At 35.3% G+C, this 17,433-nt stretch overlaps 1 pseudogene; it reads left to right on the top strand.

Moving 5' to 3' along the window:
• Positions 1-17,433, top strand: part of LOC118015387 — a 156,378-nt pseudogene that overhangs the window by 16,304 nt on the left and 122,641 nt on the right.

The following is a 17,433-nucleotide window of genomic DNA, read 5'->3' as shown; positions in this document are numbered from 1 at the left end:
TAACTGTAAGAAGAAGGTCAGCTGCTCAAACAATGTGCTCCTTGAATGGGGTTAGAGTAGGATTTTTTCAGATGTTGAAGAAGTGAAAATCAGTGACACCCTCTTATCTATGATCGCAGTAACACAGACTTCATACATAATTTTTTTTTTTTTTAATTTTTGGATCTGCAACTATTCCTGATTATCCACAATAGTGCCCCTCTATTCATTGGGCATGGTGATTTATGGTTGAGTCATAAACTATATAAAATATTTTGAAAAGAAATAATGACATTTCTTTTAAGAGGAATTAAGCAGCGATTTCCTTTACTATTCTTAGTGTAAATTAAAAAGGGGAAAAAGGAAAAGAATAATCTTCCATAATGCTCATAAATCAAGTTATTCAAAGCTATTCTTTGATGGATAGGGAAATATTGAACTAGGCAAAGTAAGATCTGAAAACTAAGAAAAAGTTTTCGTTATGAGACAGGGCTTTATTAGGTTTTTCCTACAGCACTCAGTCACCCTTGCTGTTCTCAGTTCAAGAGGAAAAACCAACACCCTGTAAGTCATTGCTGAAAATACAAACTTTCCTTATTTCCAAAATATTTCTTCTTTGAAGAACTGTATATTTAAAAGCCAACAGTCTCATACTCTTATTAAACAGCGTTGCCTTTTCAAATAGTAGCATTTATAACAGAGATTCACTTGCCCCGAATGTTAAATATGTCTAAAGCTTTCAGGAGTCAATATATTTTAGATAATTCTGTACTCAAATATAAGTCTTTAACTAACACATGATATCTCTTTTTATATGGTGCAAGTGTAGAAAAGTAGTAATGTTTCCTGATCCACAGATTTGCTCCTGAGAAACAACAAATTCCATTAACATTGCAATGATGATCTAGTACCAATAACTGTATTTTAGAAGACCCCTGAAGAGAAATACAATGTAATGAGTTCCCTTTAAATCTTTACTTACAGAGAAAATATAATATATTCCTAATCCCATTTGAATATTCAACAATTTTTCCAATAGTTCTACCTTATTAAATTTCAGCTGAGTGTACTGCAGAGAGTAGTATTTGCAACCTCACTGGAAAAATTGAGGCAGATGTTGAAACATAGATTGAACAAAACTGGCATTTGTAGGTTTTTCAAATTTTTCTATCTCTAATATTATTGTCATGGAAATGGGAGAAGGACTGATGACAATGTCTTTTTAGTAAGAGTCCAGCAGCGCTCTATCTGATGTGCTAATCAAGAGCTGAGACATCTAAATATCTTAAGCCCAGAGGGTTTGTGCTTCCTTTTTATCTCCTTTAATGCCTAGTCATATATTAACCTTAATCAACTTTTTATGTGCTGATAAATGTCAAATGTGTCTGTTGAGTGAAGGCTTAGTTATTTGGGGCTGAAATAAAAGATAATATTGGAAATAATGATTATCCTAGGTGTAACAATATTTTTCCATTTTTTCACTAAATGGTTTATATATAAGCCACATATCTAGGGGCTCCATATTTTGAAATATGACTATACCAAAGGGCTATAATAATTCTGTTTACTGTTATGTAGCATTGGTGATTACCCAAAGTATTCATTAATATTAAGAAAATAGTATATATTAAGAACATTACCTTGAAATGAAAAAAATCAAACCTTCCACTTCAAGATAAATAAGTTTTGAGTAGGCTATAAATTGAACATATTGATACTATGTGCAAAGGCTTTCTACAGGGATAAATTTTTGAATGGAAGCTTAATGCCCCTGGTATTGCTTTTTAGTGCTGTCTCAGAGCCAACTTAGAAGGTTGTGTGAATACTTTCCCATTCCCTGCAGAGATGATCTACTGATATATTGTAAGGAAGATAGATCTGTATTTAAATCTAAATCTATCTATAAAGTGCTTTAATTGCCACATCCATCTCTAGTGTACCAATTGTTGATTGTGCACTCAGTGAAACTAAGTAGAATGATTAATTTTTACATTTTCACATACTTTGTATTACTGACTTGTGGAAAAGTTACTTTTAAAAACAGACTTACTCATCCAAACAAGTGCCATTCTTAGCGTTTAATTGCTATGACTTACATGTATTAGCTGAGTATGTGACCTATTTTTTATTTTTTTATTTTTTTAAGGAACTTCTGAGTAAGGACACCCACACTGATGGATGACCTAACTTGACTTTCTACCCAGGTCCATAGTCAAACATTTCTTAACAGTTCTCTGTGAACATTAGGTGTCAGCATAGGGCAATCTACTGCAATTATCCCCAGCATGTCATTTCCTAAATTAGTACAGTCATTCAAATTCTAGTTTTTGCTTTCTTGATTAATTACCATCTACAATAGTCTCCTTGTTAATTTCTCATCCTTTCTTTGCCTCTTTTATATTTTATAGTGCCAACTATGATGTCTGAGGCAGAGTCAAATTACTGGGGGCCTAATTTTCTTTTACTTAGAGATAGAAATGGTCTATTTACATAAAAAAAAAATAGAAATGTTAGAGAAGACCAAGGAAACTACTTCCTTAGCTATGATGATATACACATATATATATATATTGTATGCTATATATTAGTATATATATTAGTATAAATATTTTAGCTATATATATTGCTATTCATTAAAACATTTTTTGGTTAGGTATATATTAAGTATACATATTACAGCACTCCTTAAGTTTGTTTTTTTAATCAATATTAAATGTACACATATTAAAAATAAAATAATTCTAAAAGGCTTTTTATGAAAAACAGGAATCCCTATCTGCCTTCTCTCTCTAATTTCCTTTCTGCAGAGGCATTTCACTTTTTCAGACTGATGGCATTCACATTTATAGATCTAAGTAATGTACTTATAATTTTACATCTCAATTTTTTTTCTATTTTCGACCCTATTAATTAAATTCCCATAATCAAAGAAAAGGATTTCACTCTCTCCCATTCCCTCCTCCACTATACCACATCTTAGATTTTCCCTCCCATTATAATTCACAATTCATAGCTAAGTCATGTTCACTCTGTAGTATGTCCTTTCTTGTACAAAACTGTATTGTCCCTGAAAGTAACGAAGATCTCTTTATTTCTTCATTTGCTCAGGTCGATGTAACTGTCACCATTTCATCCCCAAATTCCAATGTAAAGTGTAAAACTCTTCTTAACACATTTTAGTTCAGAAATATCTGACAGTTTTATTAAGATATAATTCATATACCATACATTTCACCTATTTAAAGTGTATGATTCAATGGCTTTTAGAGTATTCAGATGTATATGTCCATCACCACAATCTATTTTAGAAGATTTTCATCACTTCAAAAAGAAATGTGATACCGGGGCGCCTGGGTGGCTCAGATGGTTGGGCGTCTTTCTTCGGCTCAGGTCAAGATCCCAGGGTCCTGGGATCAAGCCCCACATCGGGCTCCTGGCTCAGCGAGGAGCCTGCTTCTCCCTCTCCCTCTGCCTCTCTCCCTGCTCATGCTCTCTCTCTCTCTGTATCTCTGTGTCTCAAATGAATAAATAAAATCTTTAAAAAAAAAATCATCTTTAAAAAAAAAAATGTGATACCTCCTAGCCATCATTCTCCAACCCCCATTGCCCCCAGCCCTAGGCAACTGTTCTATTTTCTGTCTTTATAGATTTGCATATTCTGGACTTTTCATATAATAGAATAATGCAGTATGTGGTCCTTTGTGACTGTTTTTTCTTTTTTTTTTTTGTATTAGTAATGCTTCCACTCTTTTTTTTTTTTTTTTAAGATTTTATTTATTTATTTGACAGAGAGAGACACAGCAAGAGAGGGAACACAAGCAGGGGGAGTGGGAGAGGGAGAAGCAGGCTTCCCGCGGAGCAGGGAGGCCAATGCAGGGCTCGAGCCCAGGACCCTGTGATCATGACCTAAGCTGAAGGCAGACGCTTAATGACTGAGCCATCCAGGCGCCCTCCACTGTCTTTTCTAATGTAAGTTCTCTCTTTCTCTCTCTCTCTCTCTCTCTCTAGTCTAGCTAAAAATCTGTCAATTTTGTTGATTTTTTCAAGAAACCAACTTTTGTTCTATTGTTTTTCTATATTCTACTTCTTTTATCTCCACTGTAATTTTATTATTTATTTTCTTCTGCTAGCTTTGAGTTTAGCTTGCTCTTTTCTTTTTATTTCTTTTTATCTTTTTTAAAATTTTATTTATTTATTTGACAGAGAGACACAGCAAGAGAGGGAACACAAGCAGGGGGAGTGGGAGAGGGAGAAGCAGGCTTCCTGCGGAGCAGAGAAGCCGATGCAGGGCTTGAGCCCAGGACCCTGTGATCATGACCTAAGCTGAAGGCAGACGCTTAATGACTGAGCCATCCAGGCGCCCTCTACTGTCTTTTCTAATGTAAGTTCTCTTTCTCTCTCTCTCTCTCTAGTCTAGCTAAAAATCTGTCAATTTTGTTGATTTTTTCAAGAAACCAACTTTTGTTCTATTGTTTTTCTATATTCTACTTCTTTTATCTCCACTGTAATTTTATTATTTCTTTCCTTCTGCTAGCTTTGAGTTTAGCTTGCTCTTCTTATTTTTTTTATTTTTTTTAAGATTTTATTTATTTATTTGACAGAGAGACACAGCGAGAGAGGGAACAACAAGCAGAGGGAGTGGGAGAGGGAGAAGCAGTCTTCCCATGGAGCAAGGAGCCCAATATGGGGCTAGATCCCAGGACCCTGTGATCATGACCTGAGCTGAAAGCAGACGCTTAACGACTGAGCCACCCAGGCACCCCCTTTTTCTTTTTATTTACAGTTTAGCTTAGGATCTTGATTTGGGATCATTCTTTTTTCTTTTTTTAACATAAGCAGGTATAGCTATAAAATAACCCCAGGGCACTCCTTTTGCTGAATCTCACAAGTTCTAGTATATTAGGTTTTCACTTTCCTTCACCTCTAAGTATCTCTTAATTTACCCTATGATGTCTTCTTTGACCCACCGGTTAAGAGTGTGCTGTTTAATTTCTACACATTCATACATTTCTCAGTTTTTCTTCTGTGATTGATTTCTAGTTCAATTCTATTGTTTTGGAGCAGATACTTTGTGTGATTTCAGTCTTTTTAAATGTATTGAATACTCCGGTTTCTCTTCAAAATGCATAAATCTTCCGCCTTTTAAATGTATTGAGACTTGTTTTGTGGCTTAGCATACAGTCTACCCTAAGACTATTCCATGTACACTTAAGAAGAATGTGTATTTACTGTTGTTCGGTAGAGTATTCTATACATGACTGTCAGATGAACTTAGTTTTTGGTGTTGTTCAAGTCCTCTATTTTTTTCACAGATCTTCTAATTGTTCTATTCATTACTGAAAGTGGGGTATTGAAATCTTCAATTGTTATTTAAGAACTGTCTATTCTTTTAATTTTGTCAAGTTTTGTTTCATATATTTTAAGGCCCTATTACTAAGTACATTTATGTATATAATTATGTATTTTTGATAGATTGATCCTTTAATTCAATATATAATGTCCTTCATTGCCTCTTGTAACAATGTTTTACATAGTCTGTTTGTTCTAATATTGGCATAGCCACCCCAGCCCTTTTTTATGGTTTGCATGGAATATATGTTTCCATTTTTTTCTTTCCAACCTATTAGTTTCTTTGACTCTTGTAGATAGCACATAAAGGGTCCTGTTTATTTATCCATTCCTCTAATTTCTGTCTTTTATTTTTTTGTTTATTTCTTCTTGTCATATACCATTTTGATTCCCTTCTCAGTTCTTTTTGTGAATATTTTTAAATTATATCCTTAGTGGTTACCTTTGAAGTCATAATTAACATCTTAAACTGGCAACAACCTAGTTTGAAATTATACCAACTTAGCTTCAATAGTATACAAAACCTCTGCTGCTATACATCTCTATTCTTTCCTTTTTATAGTGTTATTTTCACAAATTACAACATTATATGTGCCTACTAACATAGGTTTATAATTATTGTTTTATGCATTTGTCTTCTAAATTGTAAAGAAAAAAGAGAATTTACAAATAAAAAATACAATAATCCTGGTTTTTATATTTACATATTTAGTTACCTTTACCTGTATTCTTTATTCCTTCATATGGCTTGAGTTATTGTCTAGCATCCTTTTATTTCACCCTGAAGGATTCCCATTAGCATGTTTGCAAGGGAGGACTACTAGCAATGATCTCCCTCAACTCCTGTTTCTCTGGGAATATTTTTTCTTCAAGTCTTTAATTTTTTTTTATTTTATTATATTATGTTAATCACCATACATTACATCATTAGTTTTTGATGTAGTGTTCCATGATTCATTGTTTGCGTATAACACCCAGTGCTCTATTCAGTACGTGCCCTCTTTAATACCCATCACCAGGCTAACCCATCCCCCCACCCCCCTCCCCTCTAGAACCCTCAGTTTGTTTCTCAGAGTCCATAGTCTCTCATGGTTCATCTCCCCCTCTGATTTCCCCCCCTTCATTTTACCCTTCCTGCTATCTTCTTTTTTTTTAAACATATAATGTATTATTTGTTTCAGAGGTACAGGTCTGTGATTCAACAGTCTTACACAATTCACAGCACTCACCATAGCACATACCCTCCCCAATGTCTATCACCCAACCACTCCATCCCTCCCACCCCCCACCACTCCAGCAACCCTCAGTTTGTTTCCTGAGATTAAGAATTCCTCATATCAGTGAGATCATATGATACATGTCTTTCTCTGACTGACTTATTTCACTCAGCATAATACCCTCCAGTTCCATCCACGTCGTTGCAAATGGCAAGATTTCATTCCTTTTGATGGCTGCATAATATTCCATTGTGTATATATATATATACCACTTCTTCTTTATCCATTCATCTGTTGATGGACATCTTGGCTCTTTCCACAGTTTGGCTATTGTGGACATTGCTGCTATAAACATCAGGGTGCACGTACCCCTTCGGATCCCTACATTTGTATATTTGGGGTAAATACCGAGTAGTGCAATTGCTGGGTTGTATGGTAGCTCTATTTTCAACTTTTTGAGGAACCTCCATACTGTTTTCCAGAGTGGCTGCACCAGCTTGCATTTCTGTTTTAAATGTTCTTTCATTTTGCAGGATAGTATGCTAGATATAAAATTCCTGGCTCACAGTTTTCTCTTTACTTTTTTCTTTGCTCTTCTCTCCTCTCCTCTTCTTTTCTTTTTTTTTTTTCTTTTCTTTTCAGGGCCTGAAATATATCACCCTACTGGCTTCTGACCTCCATAGTTTCTGATAAAAAATGAAATGTTAATCTTGTAGATTTCCTTTTATGTTATGATTTGCTTCTCTTACTTACGAGGTTTTCATTCTCGTTGTCTTTATCTTTTGATAGTTTGATTATAATGTGTCTATACATGGATGTCTGTTAGTTCATCCTACTTGGAATTCATTGAGCTTTTTGGGTGTCTAGATCCCTAATTTTCATCAACTTAGGAAGGCTTCTGGATATTATTTCTTCAAATATTTTTCTGTCTCATTCTCTTTTTCTTCTGGGTCTCCTATTATGTGTATGTTAGTGTGTTGATGGTGTTTTACAAGTGCCTTAGGCTCTGTTCAATTATCTTCACTCTTATTTTTTCCCCTGATACTTTAAAGTACAAATTAGACAAATTAATTGACCTATTAATTAGACAAATTAATTGACCTAACTTTAAATGTGTTCGTTCTTTCTGTGGCTTGCTCATATTTGCGTTTGAACTTCTACAATGAATGCTCCATTTTACTTATTATGCTTTTCAGTTCCAAAATTTCTTTTTGGTTCCTTATTTTAATTTCTCTCTATAGATATTCTCTATTTGCTGAGATATTGCTCTCCTGCTTTCCTTTAGCTTTCTGCCCATGGTTTCCTTTATCTGTTTGAGCATATGTAAGATAATTGATTTAAAGTCTTTGTATTGTTTGTGTTACATCAGGGACAGTTTCTGTTAATCCCCCTCCCCCTTTTTATTTCCTGTGAATGGGTCACACTTTCTTGTTTCTTGGAATATCTCATAATGTATTGTTGAAAACCGGACATTTTGAAGATTTACCTATTTATTTGAGAGAGAGAAAGAGAGAGCAGGGGGAGGGGCAAAGGGAGAGCGACAATCAGACTCTGCACTGAGCATGGAGCCCAATGCAGATTTCCATCCCAGGACCTGAGATCATGCCCTGAGCCAAAGCCAAGAGTCAGATGCTCAACCAACTGAGTCACTCAGGTGCCCCCAAAACTGGACATTTTGAATGTTATGATATAGAAACACTGGAAATCAGATTCTACATTGTTCTAGAATTTTTGTTTATGCTTTATGTGGGGTTGTAATTGTTTATTTGTTTAGCAACATTTCTAAACTTTGTTTGGTAAACATTGTATGTTTTTATCATGTGTGGTTTCTGAAGTCTCTCTTCTTTTAGCTTGGTGGTTAGCTATTGGTTTGACAGATATTTCCATAAATGCCTTGAGCCAAAAACCAAAAAACCAAAAAGAAGTAAGAGAAATTTAAAAATCCTTCTTGGTGAAACATTCTTTAAGCATATGGCCAGGTAATTTACAACTCTGCTTTAGCTTCATTTCTTTTTTTTTTTTCCAGGTTTACTGAGATATAATTGCCATATAACATTGTGCAAGTTTGTGTACAACATAATGATTTGATACACATATATATATTGCAAAATGATTACCACAATAAAGTTAGCTATTAGATCCATCGCCTGACATAACAACAATGTTGTCTGTGTTGTGTGTGTGTGCAGATGAATGTGCTTTGTGGTGAGAACATTTAAGATCTAGTTTGTTAGCAGTTTTCAAGTATATAATGTTATTGTTAACCATAGTCACATGTTGTACATTAGACCCTCAAAACGTATTCAACTTATAACTGGTAGTTTGCACCCTTTGAGCAACATCTCTCCATTTACCCATCCTACAGCACTTGGCAAGCACTATTCTCCTTTCTGTTTCTATGAATTTGGTTTTAGAGTCTAAATATAAGTGAGATCATGTAGTATTTGTCTTTCTCTGACTCATTTCACTTAGCATAATGCCCCCAGAGTCCATCCATGTTGTTGCAAATAAAATAATTTTCTTCTTTTTCATGCTTTTTCTTCTTTCACATTTTCCTTATCCATTCATCCATCGATGGACACTTATGTCATTTCTATGTCTTGGCTATTGTGGATAATGCTGTAATGAATATGGGCGTGCAAAAATCTCTTCAAGACAGTAATTTCATTTCCTGTGGATACATACCCATAAGTGGGATTGCTAGATCACATAGTAGTTCTATTTTTAATTTTTGAAGAATTTTAAAACTGGTTTCTGTAGTGATTGTCCCAATTTAAATTCCCCCCCAACAGTGCACAAGGGAACCCTTTTTTCAACATGCTCGCCAACACTTATTTTATTTTTTGATAATAGCCATTATTATGCATATGAGAAGTTATCGCATCATGGTTTTGATTTGCATTTCTCTGATGACTATAAATTTTGAACACCTTTTCACCTATTGGCCATTTACATGTCTTCTTTAGAAAAGGTCTATTCAGATTCTTTGCTAAATTTTTAATCAGTTTTTTTAACCACTGAGTTGTGAGTTTATTATATATTTTGGATATTAATCCCTTATCAGATGTATAGTTGGCAAATATTTCCTCCCTTTCCGTATGTTGCCTTTTAATTTTGTTGATTCTTTTACTGTGCAGAAGGTTTTATTTTGATGTAGTCCTACTAGTGTATTTTTACTTTTGTTGCTTGTGCTTTTGGTGTCATATCCAAAACACTGCTGCCAAGGACAATGCCAAAGAGCTTTGTCCCTGTTTTCTTCTAGGAGTTTTATGGCTTCAGATTTTACATTTAAGTCTAATCCATTTCAAATTATTTTTTGTGACTGATGTAATTAGGGGTCCAATTTCACTCCTTTGCATATGAATATTCAATTTTCCCAACACCATTTATTGAAGAAACTATGTTTTTTCCATTGAGTATTCTTGACTCCCTTATTATTTATACATGGGATTGTGATTGGGCTTTTGATTCTGTTCTATTTGTCTGTGTGTCTGTTTTTATGCCAATACTATACTGTTTTGATTACTATTGCTTTATAATAAAGTTTGAAATCAGAACGTTTGATGTCTGCAGCTTTGTTCTTCTTTCTCAGGAATTTTTAGCTATTTGAGGTCTTTTATAATTGCACAAATATTTTAGGATTTTTTCTATTTCATGAAAAATGCTTCTGAAATTTTAATAGGCATTGCATTGAATGTGTAGATGGCTTTGGGTAGGAAGGACATTTTAACAATATTAATTTTTCTTATCTACAAACATGGGATACCTTTGCACTTATTTGTGTCTCCTCCAATTTCTTTCTTCAATGTTTTATAGTTTTCACTGTATAGATCTTTCACTTCCTTGGTTAAACTTATTTCTAAGTATTTCTTTAAGTTTCCTTTTTTTAAAAAAGATTTTATTTATTTATTTGAGAGTGAGAGAGAGAGAAGGAACAGGGGGAGGGGCAGAGGGAAGGGAGAAGCCAGACTCGAGCCAGCTGTGGGGCTTGATCCTGGGACTCCAGAATCATGACCTGAGCTGAAGGCAAATGCTCAACCTACTGAGCCACCCAGGTGCCCCAGTATTTCTTTAAATTTCTGATGCTATTGTAAATATAATTATTTTCTTTCTTTCTTTTTCAGGTAGCTTACTGTTAGTGTATATAATACAACTGATTTTTCTATGTCGACTTTGTGTCCTGCAACTTCACTAAATTCATTTGTTAGTTCTAACAGCTTTTTGCTGGAGGCTTTAGAACTTTTAATATATAAGAGCATATCATCTGCAAATAGAAACACTTCTACTTTTTCCTTTCTAAATTGGATGTCTTTTATTTCTTTTTCTTGTTTGACTGTTTTGGCTAAGATATCCAGTACTATGTTGAATAGGAATGGTGAAATTGGTCACCCTTGTTATGTTCCTGATTACAGAGGGAAAGCTTCAACCTTTCATTGATGAATATGATGTTAGCTGTGGGCTTGTCATATTGTCATATTGTGGTGAGTTACATTTCATCTATACTGGATTTGATAGTTTTTTTCATGAAAGGATGTTGAAATTTGTCAAATGCTTTTTCTGCATCTATTGAGATGTTCATATGATTTTTATCCTTCATTTTATTAAAGTGATTACCACATTTATTGATTTACATATGTTCAGCCATCCTTGCATTCCAAACAAATATCCCACTTGATCTTGGTGTATGATCCTTTTAATGTGCTATTGAATTGGGTTCACTAGTATTTTGTTGAGAATTTTTGCATCTGTATTCATCAGGAATATAGGCCTATAGTTTTCTTTTCTTGTAGGGTCTTATCTAGTTTTGGCATCAGGGTAATTCTGTCCTTACAAAAAGAGTTTGGGAGTGTTTCCTTCTCCTCAATTTTTTTGGAAGACTTTGAGAAGGATTGGTATTAATTCTTCTTTAAATATTTGGTAGAATTCACCAGTGAAACAATCTTTTCCTGACCTTTCTTTGTTGGAAGGTTTTGAATTACTGATTAAATCACCTTACTCATTCTTTTCAGATTTTCTATTTCTTCATCATTAAGTCTTGTTAGATTGTATATTTCTAGGAATTTATCCATTTCTTCTAGGTTATGTTATTTATTTTGGTGTATAATTGTTCATGGTATTCTGTATTCGGAATTCAGTATTCATGATCCTTTGTATTTCTGCAATATCAGTTGTAATGTCTCTTCTTTCATTTCTGATTTTATTTGAGTATTGTTGCTTAGTCAGTCTAGCTGAAGCTTTGTTAATTTTATCTTTTCAAAAAACTAGCTTTTATTTTCATTCTTATTTTCTATTGTTTATCTGTTCTCTATTTCTTTTATTTCTACTGACTTTTGTTATTTCTTCCTTCTGCTAACTCAAGGTTTCCTTTGCTCTTTTAGTGGTTCCTTTAAAGATAAGGTTTTCCATATGAGATCTTTTTTCTTAATGTAGGTGCTTATCACTCAAAACTACCCTCTTAAAACGGCTTTTGGTGCATCCTAGAAGTTTTGATATGTTTTATCCATTTTTATTTGCTTCAAGATGCTTTTTAAATTTTCTTTTTGATTTCTTCTTTAACCCATTGGTTGTTCAATAGTATGTTGTTTAATTTCCAGATTTTGTGAATTTTCCAGTTTTCTTCCCACTATTGGTTATTATTTCATATCACTGTGCTCAGCAAAAACACTTGGTATGATTTCAATTGCTCCTACGTCCCAGTCATCAGCACACCTCAGTATTCTGGATGGGGTGAGAATGAAATGGGTCTCTTCCCAGTGTTCAATACAGCTTAGAAGCCAGGTGCTCACTCACATGCTCTTATTTTTCTACATGAGAGTGTTTCTCTTGACATTGGGCTGTACCATCTAGGGAAGGGATTATGCAGGTAAAGTAAAACTGTTACTCCTAACCCCCTCATTGCATTTAATCAGGGATTTTTTTTCCTCTAACGTATGCTAGAAGTTCTCCACTGGACTGTTAGACTTTCACAAAGGCATTCTCAAACATGGATGATTGTCAAAATCAGTGCACTTGGGGGAAAAGATGGTAGAAAACTCTTAATTCTCTATTTGATCCTTTACTTCTTGTTTGAATTGATCATAAAGATCAGCCAGAAGTGAAAGCACATGCTCTTCTTTGGTGTTTTCTGAGCATGCATACTGCCCTGTGCATGCACATGGCTTTCTAGATTCCCCAGTGTGTGAAGAAGCTTTTAAAATCCTTATGCCCCAAAATATTACATTCTCCAGCTTCTCCATCCAGGCCTTCAGCATGTTTATTGTTTTCTACAACTGTTATTTTATTCCCCAGGCAGAACAAGGTGTTCATTTGCCTTTCATTTGTGTTTTTGATGAACATGCTCCACATAGGCACTTCTCTGCACTTAGTTCTGAGTTAAGTGAAATGAAGGCTAGATCCTTGCATCAGGCCTCCATGGAACCTAAAGACAGGTCAAAACAGAAAAACACAATTCCTTGGGAACAAGGTCCATTCTGCTCCTTTTGGAACCAGGTACCCATACCAAGAACATGGGCTGCAGCTTTCAAGACTGCTAACATCCTGGACAGCAGGATAGAAAAAAGGTAAGTTAAAATGCCCAAAACCTCACCTACCATGTTTCAGTGGCTTTTCTCCCAGTTAAACATTCACTTGTTTGCTTTAAACCTTTGACTATCTTCCAGAATTCCTTATAAGTTTGAATCTGACAGATTTGCCAGTTTTTCAGTGTTTCTGGTCAAGGACAGCCCCTGAAGTTCATGCTGCTCAATTTTTGCTGACTTCACTCCTACTATGTTTTATACTCTATCATGTTAAGCATTTTATATTTAAATTTGCAAAAGTCAAGAAACAGACTCTTAACTATAGAGAACAAACTGATGGCTACCAGAGGGGAGGTAGATGGTGGGGAAGGGTTAAATAGGTGATAGGGATTAAGAAGTACACTCATGATGAGCATTAGGTATTGTATGTAGGTGTTGAATCAGTACATTGTACACCTGAAACTAATATTACACTTTATGTTAACTAACTGGAATTTAAATAAAAACTTAAAAAAAAAATAAAGCAATACCCAGCACATGAAAAAAAATAAAATTTTCAAAGGTCATGAAATCTGGAAATGGCTAAAGTTAATATAAGAAGTCAACCTCTGGAGGTGGAATCCCTGGGGCACCTTACAAAAGTAAACACAAAACTATTCTAGAGTTTTATTCTGTGTACCCCCAACCCTAGCTTTACAGGATTGTTCAACATAAAGCCTCACCGAAGATTAGCACGCATTTGAAAGTCAATAATAAATAGACACATGAAGGAAAGTCTACCATAAATAAGATTTAAGACTCAACTATAACAAGATTGTATAATCATGATCCTTATAAAATAGAAATGTTGCTTGAGTGTTTTAAATTTGATTTATATGATGACACTAATTATACAGATCCAGATGATAAGATCTCAAGACTTCAGGGTTTATACATGTTAATCTTTAAATAAAGCTCAACAATATGAAATAGCAGTAGAAACAAAGTGTAGACAAACATTAAAGAGGTCTGAGACTTCCCAGTGCAGCTCCCAGGATACTTTCTCATCAGACAGGGGACAGTAGAATACATTATTATTTTTTTTTTTTTACTGTCCATCATTCATTGCTCAAATTCTTCATGGTTGCTCATCTACTATAACAAAGAAGTCATCCAAAGACCAAATGTGGGTATGCAATTTCTGTTTCCAGTTGTCTTTGTTTATTTGTTTGTTTATAAATTTATAAGTATTTTTGTTTGTTTTTTTCATGGGCTTCAACCTGCTACACTTGGACTTTCCTCCTTTTTTTTTTTTTTTAAAGATTTTATTTATTTTTATTTATTTGACAGAGAGAGAGACAGCTAGGGAGGTAACACAAGCAAGGGGGAGTGGGAGAGGGAGAAGCAGGCTTCCCCCCGAGCAGGGAGCCCAATGCGGGGCTCAATCCCAGGACCCCGGGATCATGACCCGAGCCGAAGGCAGACGCTTAACGACTGAGCCACCCAGGCACCCCTTTCCTCCTTTTTTTAAAAGATTTATTTATTAGAGAGAGACAGAGAGAGAGAGAGAGCATGCCCATGAATGTGAGCATACACGCAAGCAGTAAGAGGAGCAGAGGGAGAGGAGGAGAAGCAGACTCTCCGCTGAGTGCAGAGCCTCACACAGCTCGATCTCATGACCCTGAGATCATGATCTGACCTGAAATCAAGAGTCAGAAGCTTAACCGACTGAGCCACCCAGGCACGCCTGGACTTTCCTCCTTCTTAAGATTTTCTATTATGTAGCACCCAATGCTAAGGAACCTCTTATGTTCCAGTCTATAAGCTCATTTTCTGAACCATACTTCTAGTTCATTGACTTTTATCCAAAAATCTATAAAAGTCCATATCATATCCTTATTTTTATGACCAGTTCCTTTGACACCACAAGGAACACAATTTTTAATTCTACCCATTGAGCAGACTTATCTTTACCTTCTTTATTCGAAGTAATAACCAATTATGTGTCACAATGCCTTCCAGACTAAATGTTGTCCTTCCAGCTTGAAACTACTATCTGTAAACCATGATGCTTGTTAGGCATCCTTGAGAAATGATCATAGGGTGTGGGGCCCTTCAGCTATGGGGTTAGATAACTCCTCAGGGGGATCTAAGAAAGGGCCCAAAGTCATGGAAGCCACATTTTTATGTATTGCTGTGGTCCATTTCCATTTGATGAGTATCTGTTGGATTTCTTTCCTAGAATGTTGTTTTTACATAATGCATGCCATGATGTGTATTTCAGATCTCAAAATAATTTTACATCTTTCTGTAAGAGAAGCAGGTTTAACTAAAGCACAATAACAGGCAAACGATCGTCAGAGACTAGAGCTGGGAATTGCATTAGGAAAATTTCAAGTCCAAAATCTCAGTGGTTACCACTGGGAGGCAGTAACAAGCTTTTGGCCAAGACCTCAGCAAATATGGTTGGAGTTGTTGACACTCCGATCATTTGATCATCATTGAGGTTGTATGACCCCAGAAGTATCTAATTAGGTCATGGCTTTTTGACACTGCATGGTAGGCTACTGCTGTTCAGAGCCCCATTCAAATTCAGCTTTTCTTTTTTCTGGTAACTTTGTGAGTGGGAGCTAATTTTACAAAACAAAACAAACCAATTAATTTTTGTTTCAATTTTTGAGCTGGCAGGAACAGTAGCTTATTTTTGGTTGTTTGAAGAATGTTGCTAATGTCTCTGGCCCAAGTAATTCTTATGAATATTACCACGTATTCTTGAACCTACATTTTTAGCTGGCTATAGCTGGTCTCTGGTAGTGATATGATCAATCAGAACTTTTAATTGCTTTAGCATGATCTTCAGATGGAGATCAGCATTCTATCATCAATAAAATGTATAACTGCACATTTCAATTGAATCAAATTGAACCGGTTATGTCACTAAGCAGAATTTAAATATCCCTATGGAAGCTCAGTAAACCTGTATTGGATTCTGTCCAACATAAATAGACAATGATTTTTTTTAAAGATTTCATTTATTTATTTCACAGGGAGAGAGAGAGAGAGAACACAAGCAGGGGGAGTGGCAGGCAGAGGGAGAGGGAGAAGCAGACTCCCTGCTGAGCAGGGAGCCCGATGCGGGGCTCGATCCCAGGACCCTGGGATCATGACCTGAGTTGAAGGCAGTCGCTTAACCAACTGAGCCACCCAGGTGCCCCGATAATGATTTTTTTTTTAATTGAAGTATAATTGACACACAATGTTACATAAGTTTCAGGTGTACAACACAGTGATTCAGTAACTGTATGTTATTCTCACCACAAATATAGCTACCATCTATCACCACGCAATGCTATTATAATACCATTGACTATATTCCCTATGCTGTACCTTTTATCCTGTGACTTACTCATTCCCTAACTAGAAGCCTGTACCTCCCATTCTTCTTTGCCCCTTTTTGCCCATCCCCCCATCTCCCCCCCATGACAATCATATTTGTCTTCTATATTTATGAGTCTGTGTCTACTTTTGTTTATTCATTTGTTTTGCTCCACATATAACTGAAATCATAGGCATTTGTTTTTCACTTATTTCACTTAGCATAACACTGTCTAGGTACACCCATGTTGTTGCAAATGGCAAGATCCCATGCTTTTTTTAGGACTGAGTAATATTCCATCACATATATACCACATCTTCTTATCCATTCACCTATTGATGGATGCTTATATTGCTTCCATACTTTGACTATTATAAGTAATGCTGCAATAAACCTAGGGGTGGATATATCTTTTCAAATTAGTGTTTTCATTTTCTTGGGGTAAATACCTAGTAGTGAAATTAGTCAATCATAGTGTATTTCTATTTTTAATTTTTTTTAAATAGCATCCATACTGTTTTCCACAGTGGCTGCACCAATTTACATTCCAACTAACAGAAATGCACAATGATTTTGACTTTCTTCCACAATTGAAGTTAAAAAAGAAATTGTTAGATAAATCAATCACAGAATACCAATCCTTCTTAGCTTGTTGCAAATGTGAAGTGTTACACTATTAGGCTGATGCTGTTGGAGGAACCATTTTTTTCAGTCCTCCATAGCCTACAATTAACTTCCAAGATTCCTCAACTTTTCTTCCAAGCCACACTGGATTACTAGAAAGGGTATTCTATGGGTGATAATATACTTGTGTCTATCATAACCTTAGCCAAGTCAGGAATTTCTTAATAACCCCCAGGTGTACTATATTGTTTTCCATTAATCACTTGAGTGGGTAAGGTCCTCCTCAGGGTTTCCATTTAGCTTAACAATTAAAATAGTATATAGAGCAGATTTTTAGATCCCTTTCTCCAATTGTTTGAGGGAAGAGCTTCCCATCCCTCCCCTTCAAGAT

Source organism: Mirounga leonina, unplaced genomic scaffold (assembly GCF_011800145.1).
Source record: "Mirounga leonina isolate KUSES-001 unplaced genomic scaffold, KU_Mleo_1.0 Mir_165, whole genome shotgun sequence".
Classification (NCBI taxonomy): domain Eukaryota; kingdom Metazoa; phylum Chordata; class Mammalia; order Carnivora; family Phocidae; genus Mirounga; species Mirounga leonina.
Note: the sequence above shows the minus strand (reverse complement) of the source record. Positions and strands in the feature narration are given on the sequence as shown.